The sequence below is a fragment of the Rhinolophus ferrumequinum genome, chromosome 9 (assembly GCF_004115265.2).
Source record: "Rhinolophus ferrumequinum isolate MPI-CBG mRhiFer1 chromosome 9, mRhiFer1_v1.p, whole genome shotgun sequence".
Taxonomy (NCBI): domain Eukaryota; kingdom Metazoa; phylum Chordata; class Mammalia; order Chiroptera; family Rhinolophidae; genus Rhinolophus; species Rhinolophus ferrumequinum.
In genome coordinates, this window is record NC_046292.1 from 77,199,899 (window position 1) to 77,220,314 (window position 20,416).

At 35.6% G+C, this 20,416-nt stretch overlaps 1 protein-coding gene and 1 pseudogene across 1 annotated transcript in view; one reads left to right on the forward strand and one right to left on the reverse strand.

Annotated features, from left to right (window-relative positions):
* LOC117027110 (nuclear pore complex protein Nup153-like) overlaps positions 1-20,416 on the forward strand; it is an 85,155-nt gene that overhangs the window by 43,049 nt on the left and 21,690 nt on the right.
* LOC117027345 (calcineurin subunit B type 1-like) lies at positions 2,628-3,139 on the reverse strand (annotated as a pseudogene).

Consider the following 20,416-nt stretch of genomic DNA (forward strand, 5'->3'; position numbering starts at 1 on the left):
TGCAAAAGTAGTTACACAACTGTATGTGTTTTGTTAAAATTGAAATAATAGTCTAATCAGTGTAAATTTTACTACATGTAACTTGTACCTCAATTTCTTTTTCAACAAAGGAATTAATCATTACACATCCTAAACATACCTGTACAAATCTAATGTATGAAAAGTTCCCTTAGATCCAAAGTCATCTTCATATAGCCCCTAAAAGAAAAGAATGTTTGTAATACCCACTTCTATTATTTTCCAGAAAAAACCTAAACAAAATTCGATTTGAATGCCAATACTTACTTATCATTTGTACCTGTCTTTCAAAATTATTAAAAACTACAAAAACAGCTTTTTAGAAAAAAAAAGCTATAATAAAATAGACCTTAAACAGATTAATTATTCCAAAGAAGCCAAAAGGAAATATTTTCCCTTTTAGATTTAAAATCCCTTTTGAACTTCAGAAAAATACTTAAGCTACTGTTTAGCTTCCTCTTGTAAGAGAAGTATACACTATTTTAGAGATGAATATTTGTCTAAAGGAGAAAAGAAATGTCTATATATATTCACAAAAAGTAAAAACAAATTCAAAAGCATAAAAATTGCATGAATAGATTCAAGATATTATTCCTACTTAAGAAATGAAAACATAAATCTATTCTTATAGGAAAAAAGTATCTTCATTGAAAACATTGTTTGGAAACAAATGTACAATCATCTCTCTCTAATGCATAAGAATTGATGAACAATCCCATTATAGCACATCCCATCATAATGTACATGAAAAAAAAAAAGAAAACACCATTTCCACTTTTGTCCTTTTACTCTGAGTTATTGGTTTGCATTAGCAAAAAATAATCACTGCTTCAAACTAAATGAGATTTTTTAAAAATAAACAATAAGAAAGAACAAAAATCAACTCTATTTGTGCAATGGCTTGGTACCTTGTTTGTTAATTTAGGTCTGTGATTTGTTTGAGAAAATTTTTGTATGTTATGTGAGGTATGGATCCAGATTCATTTTTTAACATATGAATGTCCGATTTTTCTAGTACATTTGTTGAAAAGACTATAGTTTCTATTTTGAATTGCCTTTGTACCTTTAAAACATCAGTTGACTGTATTGTGTGTGGCTCTATTTCTAGACTTCCCATTCTTTTCCATTGATCTGTGTATTGATCCTTTCACCAACACTGAACTGTCTTGATTACTATAGCGTTACAGTAAGTCTTGAAATCAGATCCTGTGAGTCCTCCAACTTTGTTCTTGTTAAAGCTTGTTTTAGCTTTCCTATTCTTTTTCATAATTTTTGAATCATGCTATCAGTTTTCTACAAAGTCTACAGGGATTTTGATTAGGATTGTATTGAGTCTACAGATCAATTTGGGGAGAATAAACATCTTAACAAAATTGAGTCTTCCAATCCATGAACGCGATACGTCAGTACATGTATTTAGTTATTTCTTTTTTCAAGTTTCAAATATTTTATTTTCTTATTCATACAGTACACAGTTTTCTAAAATTCTTACAATATGATGTTTCATGCAGAAGAAAAACTAACCATTCGACATAATCCACCCCTACCTTTCCCATCCACACACACTAAAAAAAAAAGAAAAAAAAATCTTTAGTTTTTCTTTAAAGATTTAAATAATCTTCAGTAAAGATAGTAAATAAGTAAGTAAATAATGTTTACTTACCTAGTAAGTAAATAATGTTTGCACTATTTTTCTGTAACCTCAGCCAAGGTATGCACAAGCAAGAAAAATAGAAAGCGATTTAAAAAAATATTTGTAACAAATACTTATGTACAAAAAATTCACAGAAGACTCATTCCCCCTTGAAGCAGAGTGCATGGCAGTTGACACTGGAACAGGTAAACCACTGGCTGCGATTATAATCCACATACTGATGTGGAGGAAGAAAGTTCCTTGTAATGGAGATTTTCAGTTTGAACATTAGTATTTCCACAGTTTGGCAACATTGTCTTCTAAAATTTGGCAAACTATGTAAACAAGAGGTCCATTTTAAAAAAGGTACAGACTCCTCTGTTACAATCATGTAATTAAGGTAAATAATAGGATGTTAACAAATGCTTTGTCAGTCACTCAAAGGACAAAACACAGGAAAAGGAAAGTAGTTTGCCTAACACCCGACTCAAATTGTACAATCTTTTACCTGTATATGATGAAACTGTGTGAAATAAAAGTAAGGATATTTTATGTTCTACTGGGCACTTTTGTACACTATCATTTTTTCCCTAAATCAAGCATATTAAATCAAGTATATTAAACCTACCTCACATATAGAAAGCTACATAGATCTGTATATACACATTTACCGATTCTTTCTTGTTATACAAGATGAAGAAAGATAAATTAAAAAGCGAACCCCTTCCCTTTCTTCACCACCTTGATATGCTGCTCCTTTCATGTTGTCCTTCAGACTTTAAAGTTCTACACTGAGTTACTGAGAGAAGAAGAGGTCAATAACACTTAGTTGGCTTCATGAGGCTCATGTTGGAAAATGTGGCTTCACAGAGAAAAATACTTCCATTTAAATACACAGAGCGCATTGATGGATGGCTTGAGTCAATCTTCGGAGATGGAGAAGAAAGGAAGAGTGTTAGGTGCTTACTCTAAAAAAGAGTCACACATCTACCACCATCTTTTTGTGGATATGTAGGCCACCTACAACAGCACAGAATTTGTCAAAGGATATTCTTCCATCTCCATCCTTACCTGCATTTATTATGGTTTTCTCTGTACTTTGGTGTAAATGTGTATTTTTCAGATTGTTCTCATCATCATCTTCAGCCCCTGGAAGAGTTTCCCATTGGAAAGATAGCCACATTGGTCCATGTCGTAGATACGGAAAGGAGACCTCAACTTCTGCTGTTTATTGCCTTTGACACTGAACTGAAAGTCCCCCTCAATGAATTCTTTAAAGTCTGCTTGTCCATTCCCGTCTGTGTGGATTGTATCTATTACTCGCTGTTCTAAAGAATTCTTTTAACTCCAGTAGGGACAGGAACTCTTCCACCCTCAAAGACCCTAATGGTCCAAATCAGGCTTCGTAAATCTCTTCCCTGGCCTTTTAATTTCATCAGCATCAAAGTGTGAGCACATTTCCAAAGAATAACTTGCCTCATTTCCCATTAGGAATGTTCTTTATGTTATTCCACTAGGTATGAAATAGATGAATTAAGGCTGGTCTTCACTTGTCCTACAAACATGGAAGCATGGGCTCAGCGGAGAGAGGGAGACTCGGGAAGTGTCAGAGACATAAGGGGAAAGACTGAATTGTGTAACTTTGGGGTTATTTTCCCTGTGTGAGGGTCCCTCTTCTGTGCAGCCGGCAGGTGGGAGCCATCTTTCCTGTTTTAAGCCTCCTGCCACTATTTAGGTCTTTTTAAATTTCTGTCTTCGGTGTTTTGTAATAGTCATCACACAGGCGTTGTATGTATTTCATTAGGTTTATACCTGTTTCATGTTATTTGCTATTACTGAAGAATAGATAGCCTAAATAGTCTATTTAATAAATCGAATTCATAGATAAAATACCTCCCAGCAAAGAAAACTTCAGGGCCAGATAACTTTCCTGGAGGTTCTACCAAAACTTTAGGAAAGTAATAATACCAATTGTACACAAACTTTTTCTTTTCACTTTCCAACACATTCAGGAACCAGCATTACCCTGATGACTAAAACCAAAGACATTATAAGAAAGCTACAGACCAGTATTTGTCATGAGTTCTAGACACAAACCTTCTCAACAAATATTTGCAAATTGAACCCAGCATATATAAAAAGTGTATTACATCAGGGTCACATGGAGTATGTATGTCCTGGGAATGAAGGTTGGTACAGCATTTGAAAATTAATGTTATCTACCCAGTAAATAAAGAATGGAAACTGCCTGTCCATCTCCACAGATGCATAAAAAACATTTGACAAAATTCAACATCCATTCACGATAAAAATTTTCAGCAGAACTAGGAACAGATGGAACCTCCTGGATGTGATAAATTGTGTCTACAGAAAATCTCCAGCTAGAATCATCCTAATGGTGAAAGACTAAATACTTTCCCCCTAAGATTAGGAAGAGAACAAGGATGTCTCTATCACTGGTGCTGTTAAATGTACTACAGGTCCTTGCTAATGCAAGAAAAAAGAAATACTGGACATACATATTGGGACGGAAGGAATAAAATTATTCCTAGTCACAGACAACGTGCTCATCTATATTGAAAATCCCAAGAAACTACAAGAAGTTATCAGAACTTATATGTGAGTGAAGCAGGGTCACAGAATACAAACTCATTATACAAATGATTTACATTTACATATATACATTAGCAGAGAAGAGTGGGAAATTGATGGCTAGCTTTTTTAAAAGGAGCAATTTAAGGTGAATTGCAGCTTTCTATGTTTTGTCCCAAGTCTTGAAGCTCATAAAATTCTGTTTTGTGTGTATATTGTTATGGTGCTTATGGTCCAGATTTTCACATTTTAAAAATGAAGGACTTTTAAATATGTAGGCTTTTGGAGAGGGAAATCATATAAAGATGACAATCTATGACAGACATAGAAATTGTATAAAGAAGGATATTTGAAAATTTGCCTTCTCTTTAGAGTAGTTTCTTGTTTTCCTGAATAGAGGATGCTTTCATAAATAGTTAACAGTAATTATGAGTCTTATTTCTGAGTGTCTTCACGAAGGGCAATATTTTATTTCAGAAAGTGTTAACTGGATCTTGGAGTCACACAGGGAGCTTTTTCTAAAATTTAAAGTGGATTATAATATTATTATTTTAAATTTTTTACAGTTAACATAGTTCATCACATTAGTAGCAGATAGCATGATACAAGCCCATGATTCGTAAGCTTGTCCCAAGTTAGTTTATTCCTGCTACTTCCTCCTCTATTTCGTATATGCAATCCTATACTTTTTAATGCTGAGTCCTGAGATACCATATGAATAATTCTCAACACAGGCCTCCAGATGTTTATCGTTGACATTTGGGATGAATCTATTTGTTCTTTCTTCATTTGCTAGAGCATGAGAGTTGAAAGGCATATTAAAGATTCTCTAATTCATTTCCATTTTATGAAGTAAGACCCTGAGAGGCCAGTGCCCAGTAGAAACCAGTGGCAGCACAGACTGTTATATTTTCCTAGAGGATTTTGATGTTCCCTCATGTTTGCCAAAGCCTCTGTCCTGAACAGCAATCCTAAAGGGGCACCAAATTCTTAGTAAGACTTATGTAGAATATTGCAGCTACCCTGAAAATATAATGAATGTTTGGTATCATATAGAGAAACATTATTTAAAGTAGTTATTATGGTTCAGTTTTTCAGACGCTATCAGCTAGTTATAGAAACTGGGTTGTAATTTGATTAATATTGTGTTTTTTTGATAGTGAGCATTACCAAACTACTTTGACTTGTGGTAGTCACTTGGTTATGAAATGTTGTAATGCATTCTGCAGAAAAGGAAATGTTTCTATTGGAATTTGTAAACATTGTTTGTGTATTAAAGGGTACTTGTCTCTTCTTTATAAGGTTATTTCCTTAACTCCAATTTTAAGAAGTCACAAAGCTATTTATTAAGAAAGAGCCTACATATTTAAATTTTTCTTTCATTAAAATTTAAGAAACAACTGTGTTTAAAAGTTTTTATTTCCATTGCAGTAGAGTCTACAGTCTCTTTAGTTATGTTAGAATATACTTAAATACTATTTAATACCCTGAATAACTCATATTTTAATCAAGTTCTCCTTAAACCAGTGTTCTTGGATTAAAATATCAAGGAAAAACAGCTGAACGTAATGCTACAATGTTCTACCAGTTATCTCACTTTTCCAATTTCACACAGCTGGCAGATCTTTAGAGTGGGGCAAGGTGTCTTATCATGTTTTTCTGATTATAAAAGTAATTTCACTGGCAGAGAATTGCATTTTCAATAAAGGAAGAAAAAAGGTTGAATATATGATTAATGACACCACCCAGAGATAAGTTGTTGTTAACACAATATTCCTATTTCCCTTTCGACCTCCATTCTGTGTTTTGTAAATACTTTCATTGTCTGAAATATGTGCTGTAGAGTTTACAGTTCCAACAGATAACACAAGGTTTACTTTCTAGGCACCAGTCAGAAGACAGATGAAAGCTAAGCAACTCAATGCACAATCCTATGGTGTGACTAGTTCAACAGCTCGGCGAATTTTATCGCAATATTTAGAGAAGAAGTCAAGCCCAATAGCGGTAAATTTTTAAATTCACAATTAAATGCAACAGTGTTCTAAAATTTGTGTTTAGTGAAAAATCTTAGCTTTGTTATCATTTCAAAATTAACAGGATGCAAAAAGAATTCCACATGTTGCTGTTGCTCCACTGAATTCTGTAAGTCGTTTTTAATCTTTTTATATGATTTATTTTTACATATTGGTTATGAAAATCCTGTTTTTCACCGTTTGCCATCTATTCTGTTATTTCGTTCTCAGCCTCTTGATAGGAGTGGGATAGTTACCACCACAGATTATTGGGCCAAAAGGCAAAAGGGAAGACTTTTTTAGCATTTATTTATGTAAATTTTGGGGACTTTTTTGTTGTTTGTTTTCAAGTCAGCCAATAACCAAACTGAATTTAGTTGATAGTCATTAGGGAACATGTATGAAAACTAAGATTGTTTTTCTTGACATTTTTCCTCTTGTGAGCGCCTTACTTAGCATAGTGCTGTATATGTAGTAGATGCTCATGCAGTATTTTGGGGGTATTCGGCACTCCCATCTTCGGCATCTTGGCAGTCTTTACGAGTGACGGTCACCTTTGGATAAATAAAGAGAGGAGTGAACAGAGTCAGTGAACTGAAGTGCTCACTGAATGTAGTTGTCTTTGTAAACTTTCCTCATTAACAAAAATATGTCAATCTCCTGTGTGTAATAGATTTCAAATTGACATCTCTTCCATCAGTCAGCCCCAAATACTGTTCCAAATAGCAGAGCTAGTAAAAAATATAATACACATTATATCCTGCCATCCCTTTTTAGTGTATTCTATTTTGTGAAAATTAGCTTTGGAGGTTAGTGTGGGAAAAATAAAATACTCTATAGCCAGGGTTAGAAAGGTATATTTTTTGTCATTTATATTTGTGGCTGGTTAAGTGTTGTTCGGGGGAAGCGGATTCCCAGATCCTTACGTGTGAAAGCATTTATTACAACACCATGATCCCCAAGAGTGATTGATTAAAATTATCATAATTCTTTGAATTAATGTGGGGACTGCATTCGATATATTGATGAATTACAATTATTTTTACTGAAATTCAAATGCAGAGGAGGAAGTTAACATTGAGTTGTTTCTTGGGATAGTGTTGCTTCTCAACTTTTGGAATGACCTAGACATTTGTAATCTGGCAAGAGGGAATCAATCTGTTATTAGCTGCTATAAGGGGATTAATATAGCCCATTAGCTGCTTTTCCCAGACTCCTATTTTATATCACGTTGCCTAAAAAGGAGAAAATTTTTTTAACTATGTGATAATAAATGTTCTTGTAAATAAAAGTTTTATTAATGGCTGCATGTAGTACCAATAAAATTTTATTAATGGGTGTTAGGAAGTATTAGGGCAAAAACATAATATTGTAGTTCATGGTTCACAGCTGTAATTAGAAGAGTCTGCAAAACAGACTGTGTCACCGAGTTGTAGGATCACACTTGTGGTGAGGACTTAAGGAAAAACCAGTTATCCTCAGAGTCTTTGCCCTGAAACCAGTGCTGTTCACAGCTGGTGCTGAGTGAATGGCCTGTATTCCTCGTATTACAGTCTGTGGATAGAGGAGAAGTTCTTGGCTTCAGACTCATCTTAAAACCACAGGATTTTACTGTCATTCCGTGTAGCAAGAGATCGTTAACAAATAACTTGTGAACCTAGATAATAAAGCCAGTTCATGCTAAGCTGTAGAATTCTCAACACTACTAATGAGATTTCAATTGTAAGACTTTTGGTTTGGTTTTTAAATCACAGTCGAGGAACATTAAATTGGAGAGAGATTTGCTCACATTTTAAGCCATTAAAATATTTTCCTACCTAATGTAATGGTATCTTATTTGTAGCTGCAGAAAATTTAGATAGTAATTTGCAGAAAATATTGCAAAATTGATTTTAGTTTATATATTTGGTTTCTGTATTTGAAATTCATCCTGTAAAAGCTTAGATATCTGGATGATTTTGAGTATAGTTCTCATTTTGTTTGTGTGCACAAGTGTGTCAAAGTCATTAAGTTGGTAATAAAATAGTCTATGAAAACCATTTTGGAAACACACACACACACACACACACACACACACACACACACACATACCTCTTGGTTCTGTTTCTATCAGTTGTCCTCTTAGTATTTCTTTGCTTCCTCTGAGTGTTTCTCTAAGAAGTACTCAAAGTCTTTAGGTCACATTTGCTATTATCAAATAATTTTTAGCTGAGCTCCACTTATATATGTGAAAATAAAAGCTGGTGTTTGATTTCTTTTTACCTATGAAGTGGTAACCTATTCTCCTGTTCAGAGACTCATGGCCCCAAAGCCAGTCTCCACTGGAAATCGAACTGTTTATTTTTAACCTGTGTTCTGAATTTGTCTGATTTCTTGTGTTGTTTAACTGAAGTGTATTTTTTTAACTTACATAACATCTTATTATTTGTGCCTTTATTTGTATACAATTAATCTGATTTGGTCTTCCTAACTATAAAATTTCTTGAAAATTTTTAAACTAAAGTTGAAAGATTAGTATGATGTTTACCATCACTCTTTTATCTCTATTCACCTGTCATGATTATCAATTGTCATATTTCCTTTATCAAAATTTAAAAAGTATTTTCAACATAATTTTGGACTTACAGATTTGTAAGACAAATGTTTAGAACTCCATATTTTTCTACATTTGCTTTATCTTTTCCTGTGTGTTTTCTACAAACAAGGAAATATTTTACATAACTGCAGGACAATGATCAAAACCAGAAACTTAACATGGCTGGAATACTATATTACTTCATCTTCAGATTTTATTTAGATCATGCCAGTTTTCCTAAAAGAAAGGGAATCCACGATCATGTTTTACTCTAAAACAGTTCTTTACACTTTTTGTGGATTTTTTTGTTTTGATTTTGTTTTGTCTTTTGGGGTATTTCACAACATAGATACTTCTGAAGAGTACAAGTTATGGGGTAGCATGTCCTGCACTTTGGGGATGTGTGATGTTCCTCCTGATTAGACTCCAGCTGTGTACTTTTGGTAGTAATACCCCAGAATGGATGCTGAGCTCTTCGCAGTGTATCATGTAAGAGGCACCTGCTATCAGTTCATTCCTAAGCTGGTGTCAGTGGGATTTCTCCATGGTAATGTTACTATTTTAGCTTTTATAGTAAGTATGTTTGAGGGATATAACTTCTAATAAATGGCCTTTATGCCCATTGCTGTGAGCCATATCGACGATTTTTGCTGGAATTGGTTATTTTGCAAAGCCAAATGGTGGCTTTCTAATTCTGTTTCTTCTACATCTCTAAGTTGGTTTTCTATTGTAGGAAGAATTTTTATTTCTCTATTTATGTATTTATTTTCAAAGTCAACTGTAATTTTTATGTTCAATTGATTATAATCCTTCATTAGCATTATTTATTTTGATGCTCATATCGTCCCATATTTGGCCTTTGGACTGACTCGTGTGTCCTTTTTTTTTTTTTTTTGACCATTTAGTTTCTTTTTGATATTATAAAGTAATCCAGGCTCATCTTGTAAATTCCTGGCCCTGGCCCGATTATCAATCACTTATTTCTCCAAGGAAACCTGATTCCTTTTTGTGGAAGAACTCCTTAGTTTCAGAGAATCATTTCAAAAGGAATATCCTTATAAATTTTCTTGTGCATTGAATAGGCCATAAGAAGAGATAAGTAAAAGTCATTTTGTGGTTGGTAGTGTATTATGTTTGTATACTACAATTTTATTTAAAGCACAGTTGTGCTCAGTGACATTTTGTGTGTATGTAATTACATTCTTACTCTTGTATACCATTCAGAAGGCAGTATGTCCGAGCTTAAGTAGTTGGTGTGAGAACTAGGTTATTCAGCTGATGTGTCCATGTGTTATAAGAGGCTAAAGGGAAGAAAATAAGGCTAGGGGTTGGTGATAGGAAGAAACATCCCTACAGGAATTCCCAAATGTGTTTTTGTTTTTCTTCTCCTACCCAGATTTGATTATAAGTTGAAAGAATTGTTCAATGGACATATATATTCTCAGCATGAAGATTCTAATATTTTGTTGTATTTGCTTTATCAAATAAATATCCATCCTATTATTTTTTGGATGCATTGCAAACTAACTTTAAGGTATGAATATACTTCATCCGCATATACTTCAGCATGCATTGCTGGAACTAGAGTTAAATATGCATTGTTTTTTAATTTATCAAGAATTTACATGTAGTGAAATGTAAAATTCTTTTTTTTTTAGTTGAAGTTTATTGGAGTGACAGTTGTTAGTAAAGTTACATAGATTTCAGGTGTATAGTTCTGTATTACATCATCTATAAATCCCATTGTGTGTTCACCACCCAAAGTCAGTTCTCCTTCCATCACCATATATTTGATCCCCTTTATCCTCATCTACTACTCCCCTCCCCCCTTACTGTTTGGTAACCACTAAACTATTGTCTGTGTCCAAAAGTTTTTGTTTCTCATTTGTTTGTCTTGTTCTTTTGTTGTTTTTGATTTATATACCACATATCAGTAAAATCATATGGTTCTCTGCTTTTTCTGTCTGACTTATTTTGCTTAGCATTATATTCTCAAGATCCATCCATGTTGTTACAAATGGTCCTATTTCATCTTTTCTCATGGCAGAATAGTATTCCATTGTGTATATATACCACAACTTCTTTATCCATACATCTATCGAAGGACATTTTGATTGTTTCCATGTCTTGGGCACCGTAGATAAAGTTGCAATGAACATTGGAGCACATGTCTTTATGGATAAATGTTTTCAGATTTTTTGGGTAGATACCTAGGAGTGGGATTGCTGGGTCATACGGTAATTCAATTTTTAATTTTTTGAGGAACCTCCACACTGCCTTCCATAGAGGCTGCACCAGTCTGCATTCCCACCAACAGTGTATGAGGGTTCCTTTTTCTCCACAGCCTCTCCAACACTTGTTACTATTTGTCTTGTTGATGATAGCCATTCTAACTTGGGTGAGGTGATATCTCATTGTGGTTTCTATTTGCACTTCTCTGATGATTAGTGATGTTGAGAATTTTTTCTTATGTCTGTTTGTCATTTGTATGTCCTCTTTGGAGAAATATCTCTTCAGGTCCTCTGACCATTTTTCAATTGGGTTGTTTGTTTTTTTGTTGTTGAGTTGCATGAGTTCCTTGTATATTTTGGATATTAGCCTCTTATCGGAGGCACGGTTTGCAAAAATCTTCTCCCATTCACTTGGTTGCCTCTTTATTTTGTTGATGGTTTCTTTTGCTCTGCAGAAGCTTTTAAGTTTGATATAGTCCCATTCATTTATTTTAGCTTTTACTTCCCCTGCCTTTGGAGTCAAATTCATAAAACGTTCTTTGAACCCAAGATCCATAAGTTTAGTACCTATGTTTTCTTCTATGCAGTTTATTGTGTCAGGTCTTATGCTTAAGTCTTTGATCCATTTTTAATTAATTTTAGTACATGGTGACAGATAGCAGTCCAGGTTCATTCTTTTGCACGTGGCTTTCCAATTCTCCCAGCACCATTTATTAAAAAGGCTGTCTTTTCTCTATTGTATGTTTTTTGCTTCTTTGTCAAAAATTATCTGTCCATATTTATGGGGGTTTATTTCTGGGTTCTCAATTCTATTCCATTGGTCTACGTGTCTGTTTTTCTGCTAATACCATGCTATTTTGATTATTGTTGCCCTGTAGTACAAGCTAAAGTCAGGGAGTGTGACACCTCCAGCATTGTTCTTTTTTCTTAAGATTGCTTTAGCTACTCTGGGTCTTTTGTGGTTCCAAACAAATCTGATGATTTTTTTGTTCTATTTCTTTTTAAAAATGCCATTTGGATTTTTATGGGGATTGCATTAAATCTGTGTATTGCTTTGGGTAATATGGCCATTTTAATTATGTTGATTCTTCCAATCCATGAGCACGGAACGTCTTTCCATTTCTTTGTGTCTTCTTCAATTTCTTTTAAAAAAGGTCTTGTAGTTTTCAGCATATAGGTCTTCCACATCCTTGGTTAAGTTTATTCCTAGGTATTTTATTCTTTTTGCTGCAATTGCAAAAGGAATTTTTTTTTTATTTCTTTTTGTGTGATTTCATTGTTAGTAAATAGGAATGCAATGGACTTTTGTACGTTGATTTTGTAGCTGGCCACCTTACTGTATTCGTTGATAGTTTCTAATAGCTTTTTGGTGGAGTCTTTAGGGTTTTCTATATACAGTATCATGTCATCTGCAAAGAGTAACAATTTAACTTCTTCATTCCCAATTTGGATGCCTTTTATTTCTTTCTCTTGCCTGATTGCTCTGGCAAGGATTCCAACACTATGTTGAAAAGCAGAGGTGTTAGGGGACAGCCCTGTCGTGTTCCTGAACGTAGAACAAAGGACTTCAGTTTTTCACTGTTAATTATATTAGCTGAGGGTTTGTCCTATATGGCCTTTATTATGATCAGGTATTTTCCTTCTATACCTATTTTATTAAGTGTTTTAATCATATTGGATGTTGTGTCTTGTCAAATGCTTTTTCTGCATCAGTTGATATAATCATATGATTTTTGTCCTTTATTTTGTTTATGTGATGGATCACATTGATGGATTTGCGTATGTTGAACCATCCTTGTGCCCCTGGGATGAACCCCAATTGGTCGTGATGAATAATCTTTTTAATGCATTGTTGCATTTGATTTGCTAGAATTTTGTTTAGGAATTTTACATCTGTATTCATCAGAGATATTGGTCTATAATTCTCTTTTTTTGTGTTGTCCTTACCAGGTTTTGGTATCAGGGTAATGTTGGCCTCATAAAATGAGTTAGGGAATACTGTCTCTTCTTCAATTTTTTGGAAGAACTTGTGCAGGATTGGTATTAGATCCTCTTTGAAGGTTTGGTAGAATTCACTAGTGAAGCCATCTGGTCCCGGACTTTTGCTTTTGGGAAGGTTTTGGATGACTGATTCAGTTTCCTTACTGGTGATTGGTCTGTTTAGATTTTCCAGTTTTCATGGTTCTGCCTAGGAAGGCTATGTTTCTAAGAACTTGGTCATTTCTTCTAGGTTATTGAATTTGGTGGCATGTAGTCCTTCATAGTATTCCTGGATGATCCTTTGTATTTCTATGGCATCTGTGATAACTTCCCCTTTTTAATTTCTGATTTTGTTTATTAGTGTCTTCTCTCTTTTTATCTTAGTGAGCCTAGCCAAGGGTTTGTCAATTTTGTTAATCATTTCAAAGAACCAGCTCATTGTCATATTAATTTTTTCTATTGTCTTTTGTTCTCTATTTCATTTAGTTCTGCTATGATTTTTATTATTTTCTTTCTTCTGCTGACCTTAGGTTTCATTTGTTTTTCTTTTTCTAGTTCTTTAAGGTAGAACGTGAGGTTATTTATTTGGGATTTTTCTTGTTTCTTGAGATAGGCCTGTAATGATATAAATTTCCCTCTTAAAACTGCTTTCGCTGCATCTCAAAAATTTTGGTAGGATGTATTTTCATTGTCATTTGTTTCTATGTATCTTTTGATCTCTCCTCTAATTTCTTCTTTGACCTGGTCATTCTTTAAAAGTATGTTGTTTAATCTCCATGTATTTGTGTTTTTTTCTGCTTTCTTTTTGCAGTTGATATCCAATTTCAAAGCATTGTGATCAGAGAATATGCTTGGTATGATTTCAATCTTCTTAAATTTGCTGAGGTTAGTTTTAGGTCCCAACATATGGTCTATCCTTGAGAATGTTCCATGTACACCAGAAAAAAATGTACAATCTGATGTTTTAGGATGAAGTGCTCTATAAATGTCAATTATGTCCATTTCATCTAATATGTCATTTAGGGCTGCTATTTCGTTATTTATTTTCTGTTTGGATGATCTATCCATAGCTGTCAATGATGAATTTAGGTCCCCTAGTATAATTGTGTTTTAGTCAATTTCTCCCTTTAGTGCTGTTAGTAGTTGCTTGGTATATTTTGGTGCTCCCTGATTGGGGGCATAAATATTGATGACTGTTATGTCTTCTTGTTGTATAGTCCCCTTTACCATTATGAAATGTCCATCTTTGTCTCTTGTTATCTTTTTCACCCTGAAGTTTGTTTCATCTGATATCATTATGGCTACACCTGATTTTCTCTGGATACCATTTGCTTGGAGTGTCAATTTCTACCCTTTCACTTTGAGTCTATCCTTATCTTTGTAGCTGAGATGTGTCTCTTGGAGACAGTAGTATATGGTTGGGTTTAGTTTTTTGATCCAATCTTCTACTTTGTGCCTTTTTATTAGTCAATTCGGTCCATTTACATTTAGGGTGATTATTGATATGTGAGGATTTCCTACCATTCTATCTTTAGTTTTCTGGTAAGATTGTGTCTCCATGGTTTGTTTGCCTTTTTGTTGCTGTCTATTATTTCTGTATGGTGGTATTCTATGATGTTTCCCTCTGTTTCTTCTTTTATTACTGTATATATTTCAGTTCTGGATTTTTTTTTGAGTGGTTACTCTTAAGTTTTTTTTTTTTTTTTTTTTTAAGATTTTATTGGGGAAGGGGAACAGGACTTTATTGGGGAACAGTGTGCACTTCCAGGACTTTTTTCCCAAGTCAAGTTGTCCTTTCAATCTTAGTTGTGGAGGGTGCCGTTCAGCTTCAAGTAGTCCTTTCAGTCTTAGTTGTGGAGGGCGCAGCTCAGCTCCATGTCCAGTTGCTATTGCTAGTTGCAGGGGGCACAGCCCACCATCCCTTGCGGGAGTGGAAACCGTCAACCTTGTGGTTGAGAGGACGCGCTCCAACCAACTGAGCCATCTGGGAGCTCAGTGGCAGCTCAGCTCAAAGTGCCATGTTCAATCTTAGTTGCAGGGGGCGGAGCCCACCATCCCTTGCGGGAGTGAGTAATTGAACTGGCATCCTTGTGGTCGAGAGCCCACTGGCCCATGTGGGATTCGAACCGGCAGCCTTCGGAGTTAGGAGCATGGAGCTCTAACCGCCTGAGCCACCGGGCCGGCCCTACTCTTAAGTTTATGTAAAAGAAAGTTTGATATTTAGAGTATTCCATTTTCTTCAGCATGCTTACTTTCTCCACTCCCATATTCCGGTTCAGGCCTTTAGTCTCCCCGTTTTTATGTTTTGGTTGCCACAAATTGTCCCTGTTGATGGTGGTCGAATGGCCTCCTTTAGTATTTCTTGTAGTGCAGGTCATGTATTAGAAAATTCCCTCAGCTTCTGTATGTCTGGAAAGTTCTTAATTCCTCCTTCATATCTAAAAATATCTTTGCTGGGTATATTATTCTTGGCTCATAATTTCTCTCTTTCAATAGTTTGAATATTTGGTTGCACTCTCTCCTGTCTTGTAGAGTTTCTGCTGAAAAATCTGATGATAATCTAATGGGCTTTCCTTTGTGGTTTACCGTCTTCTTTTCCCTGGCTGCCTTAAGGATTCTTTCTTTGTCGTTGATTTTTGACAGCTTCAATACAATGTGCTTTGGAGAAGGCCTGTTGGGGTTGAGATAATTAGGTGTTCTATTTGCTTCTTGGATTCGAGGATCCAGTTCTTTCCACAAGTTTGGAAAGTTCTCATCGACTATTTGTGTGCATATACTCTCTGTTCCCTTCTCTCTTTCTTCTCCTTCTGGTATGCCCATTACTCTTATATTGCTCTTTCTGATGGAGTCAGAAAGTTCTTGTAGAGTTCTTTCATTTCTTTTAATTCTCAAGTCTCTTTCGTCTTCCGTCTGTGTAATTTCCAGGTTTCTATCTTTGATGTCACTGATTCTTTACTCCATCTGGTCAACTCTACTTCCTAAGCTGGCTATTTCATTCTTAATGTCTTCTATTGAGTTCTTAATCTCCAGAAATTCTACTTGGTTCTTTTTTAAAATTTCAACCTCTGTGGTAAAATGCTCATGTTGTTCTTTGATTGTGTTTCTGAGTTCATTAAACTGCCTTTCTGTATTGTCTTGCATCTCGGTGAGTTTTTTCAAAACTGCAATCTTGAATTCTCTGTCATTTAAGTCACATATTTCCATATCTTTAACTTCATTTTCTGGAGACTTTCCACTTTCTTTCTGAGCTGTCTTGTTGCCTTTTTTATTCATGGCAATTAATGGTTTATTATTTCTCTTCCTAGACATCTAAAGGAGTGGGTTCTGCAACAGGTAGATAGGAAGAGGTCTTTCTTTTGTTTTCCAATATGTGTTGGTAGAATGTTTTATTTTCTCTCCTACTGCAGCCCTTTTTTCTCTCTCACACTGTAGTTTATGTTTTCTTTGCACTGTTCCAGCTTTTCACACAATGGCGGGATTCCCTTGACGGCAAGCTTCTCCTCTGTTAGCAGTTCGCCTGGGTCATAGGGCGCCACGTCCCTGTGGGGACGCGGAGAGCTTTTGAAGTTCCAAAACTCTTCCTGCACCAGATTCAGAGCCCGTGTGTTTCAGCAATTCTGTTTACTCCTACAGGGATCTGCCCAGATAGATGGGGACACGGGCGGGGTGAGTTGTGAGAGGTGGCCCAGATCAATGGCAGTGACTACCACCACAGCCAGTCCTGCCTCCACAGCTCCCTCCCCTTTGCCAGAACAAGTTGGGCTGCGAGTCCGTGTCTGTGGACCACAGTTCTCAGAAAAGCAAATATTCTGTTCTTTTGATCTGACACTGCTACTGTTACACTACCAGCACTGGCAGGTGTGGGCTGGGCGAGCGAGCTTTGGGAGGGTAGGGATGGGACAGCTAGTCTCAGATTTCTGTTCTCTGCTTGGCAGTGAGGGCTTAAACCACTGCATCCTGCACCCACCCGGATCCTTCTCCACACTTCTCCCATCTCTCCTCGCCTGCTCGTGCAATTTGCCCACCTTTAGGTGAATTCAGTAGTGAGCCTCTTCATCTTACCTGTCTGCTGTTCAGGGAGTCCTTTGTGGAGTTATAGCTGTTTAATTTGTTGTAAATTCTAGGGGAGATTTCCAGAGCCTCATCTCAAGCCACCATTTTGATGATGTCTTGAGTTGTAAAATTCTTAGGTGTACCATTGAAATACTTGGACAGGTGTTTACAACTGTGTAATCCAAAGCCTACTGAAATGTGGAACATTTCCAATCTTGCAGAAAATTCACTCATGCTCCTTTCCAGTCAATACTCATTGCCTCCTGCCCCAGGGCAATAGGTATTCTCATTTATCTCACCATCTATTGGTTTTGCTTGTTCTAAATGTTCATATCAGTACACTTATTCAATGTGTAGTGTTTTCTGACAGGCTCTTATGAAAAGCTGCTGTGAATTTTCCTGTACCTTTTTGTGGACATATATTTATTTCTGTTGGGTAAATACCGACAAGTGGAGGTGCGAATAATAGTTTAATGTCCCCCCAACAGTGTGTGAACTGTTCTGTCACTCTACATCCTTACCAGTAGTTGGTTGCGCTCTTTTAAATTGTAGCCATTCTGCTTTGTGTATGCTGCTGTGTCATTGTAATTTTACTGTGCATTTCCCTCATGACTAGTAATGTGTTCTTGTTTATGTGCTTCTTGGCCATGTGCATGCCTTCCTTTGTGAGGTCTCTCTTCAGGACGTTTGCCATTTAAAAAATTGGATTGTCTTATTATTAACTAGTAGGAGCTCTTTATAAATTCTGGACACAAGTACTTTGTGTGCTACATGCTTTATATGTATTTTTCTCCCACTTTGGCTTTCCATTTTTTCCCTCCATCCATCCCTCCCTACCTTCCTTCCTTCTATTTTTTCTTCCTTCCCTTTTTTTGGCCTTCAATATTATTTTATCTTTATTTCATGTGTACTCCATGGTGGTTAGTCATTTATATAAATTAAGAAGTGATCCCTCTTACTAGTCTAGTGCCCATCTGACAGTATGCGTAATTATTACCATATTCTGGACTATATTCTCTGTGCTGTACTTTACATCCCCATGACTGTTCTTAGTCCCATCACCTTTTTCACCCTGCCTCCAAGCTCCTCCCATATATCACTGTGATAAACTTAATACCCAAATGACACCATACATAGTTATTACAATATTATTGACTACATTTTTTATGCCATGCTCTACATTTCCATGACTACCGTGTAACAACCAGTTTGTACTTCTTCATTCCTCCCCTTTCTCTCCCACCCCCACCTCTGTCCCATCTGGCAACCATTCATATATACTCTGTATGTATGAGTTTGTTTCTGTTTTATTTGTTTGTTTATTTTGTTCTTAGATTCCACCAATAAGCAAAATCGCAATTCATCTGTCCTTCTCTGACATACCTTACCCAGCACAGTACCCTCCAGGTCTATCCATGTGGCCGCACATGGCAAGAACCCATTCCCATTCATGGCTGAGCAATATTCCTTTGTATGTATGTACCACCTACTCTTTATCCATGCATTCATTCACAGATACCCAGGCCACCTCCACATCTTGGCTATTGTGAACAATGCTGCAGTGAACATATGGATGCACATGACCCCTTGAAGTAGCCTTTCGGTTTCTTCAGATAAATATCCTGAAGTGTGATTACTGGAGCTTTGTTTGTCTTTTGCTATAGCCTTTGATTTAAAGTCTATTTTGTCTGGTATAAATATTGCCACTCTAGATTTTTTTGGGTTTTGTTTTTTTCCATTTCCATTTTCATGAAATATCTTTTTCCATCCCTTTATGTTCAAGCTGTGTGTGCCTTTCGATCTGAAGTGAGTCTCTTGCAGGCAGTATATGTAAAGGTCTTATTTTTTTTATCCATTCAGCCACTCTGTCTTTTGATTGGAGCATTTGAACCATTTACCCTTAAAGTAATTGTTGATATATATGTAGTTATTTCCATTTTATTATTCATATTTTTATCTTGTTTGTTTTTTACTTATTATTCTTACAGAAGTGCCTCTCACATTTCTCGTAATTTTGGTTTGGTGATGATGAGCTCCTTTAGCTTTTTCTTGTCTGGGAAGCTCTTTATCTGTCCTTCAATGCTAAATCATAGCTTTGCTAGGTAGAGTAATCTTGATTGTAGGTCCTTGCTTTTCATCACTTTATTTCCTGCCAATCCCTTCTGGCCTGCAAAGTTTCAGTTGAAAACTCAGCTGATAGACTTATGGGAGTTCCCTTGTAGGTGACTAATTGCTTTTCTCTTGCTGCTTTTAGGATTCTCTCTTTGTCTTTAACCTTTGGAATTTTAATTACGATGTGTCTTGTTGTGGGCCTCTTAGGGTTCATCTTGTTTGGGACTCTGTGTTTCCTGGACTTGTATGTCTACTTTCTTCACCAGGTTTGGGAAGTTTTCTATCATTATTTCTTCAAATAGGTTTTCAATTCCTTGCTCTCGCTCTTCTTTGTCTGGTACCCCTATAGTGTGAGTGTTGGTACACTTGATGTTATCCCTGATGCCCCTTAAACTCTCCTCGTTTTTAAATTTTTTTTCATTTTTCTTATATTTTTACTGTTCTACTAGGCTGCTTTCTGCTACCTTGTTTTCTAAATTGCTCATTTGATCCTTGTTTCATCTAATCTGTTGATTCTCCATTTATTCTCTTAACAGTATTTTTTGATCACCAGATGTTCTAAATTTTATGAAGTTTGAATTTATGTATCTTTTCCCATTATTGTTACTGTCCTTTGTGTCCTAAGAAATGTTTCCCTCTTCTCAGGCTGCAACGTAATTCTCTTATTATCACTTAGGATATTATAGTAGTGCTTTTATGCATTCTTTTTTTAAATTTTCTTATTGATTTCTTATGTGATTCCTGGATTAAAACTGATTTTAATCATGATTTTTGTGTTTTGAAATGCATTGAGAGTTGTTTTATAGCCCTGTGTGTGGTTTGATAAATGAATTTTTAAGAAGGTATATAATGCATTTGTTGGCTATAGTGTTCTAGAGAAGTTAGATAAGATGACTGGTAGTATTTCTTACATCTTCTCTGTTCTTGCCGAATCTTAGTAACCCCCCACCCCTCTTGGAAAACTAAATAGACCGATGAAGTATGTAAATTGAATCAGTCATCCAGAACCTCCCAAAAGCAAAAGTCTAGGATCAGATGGCTTCACTGGTGAATTCTGCCAAACATTCAAAGAGGATGTAACACCTGTCCTCCTCAAACTCTTCCAAAAAATTGAAAAAAAGGCAGTACTTCCTAATTCATTTTATGAGTCCAACATTACCTTGATACCAAAACCTGGTAAGATAACACAAAACAAGAAAATTACAGACCA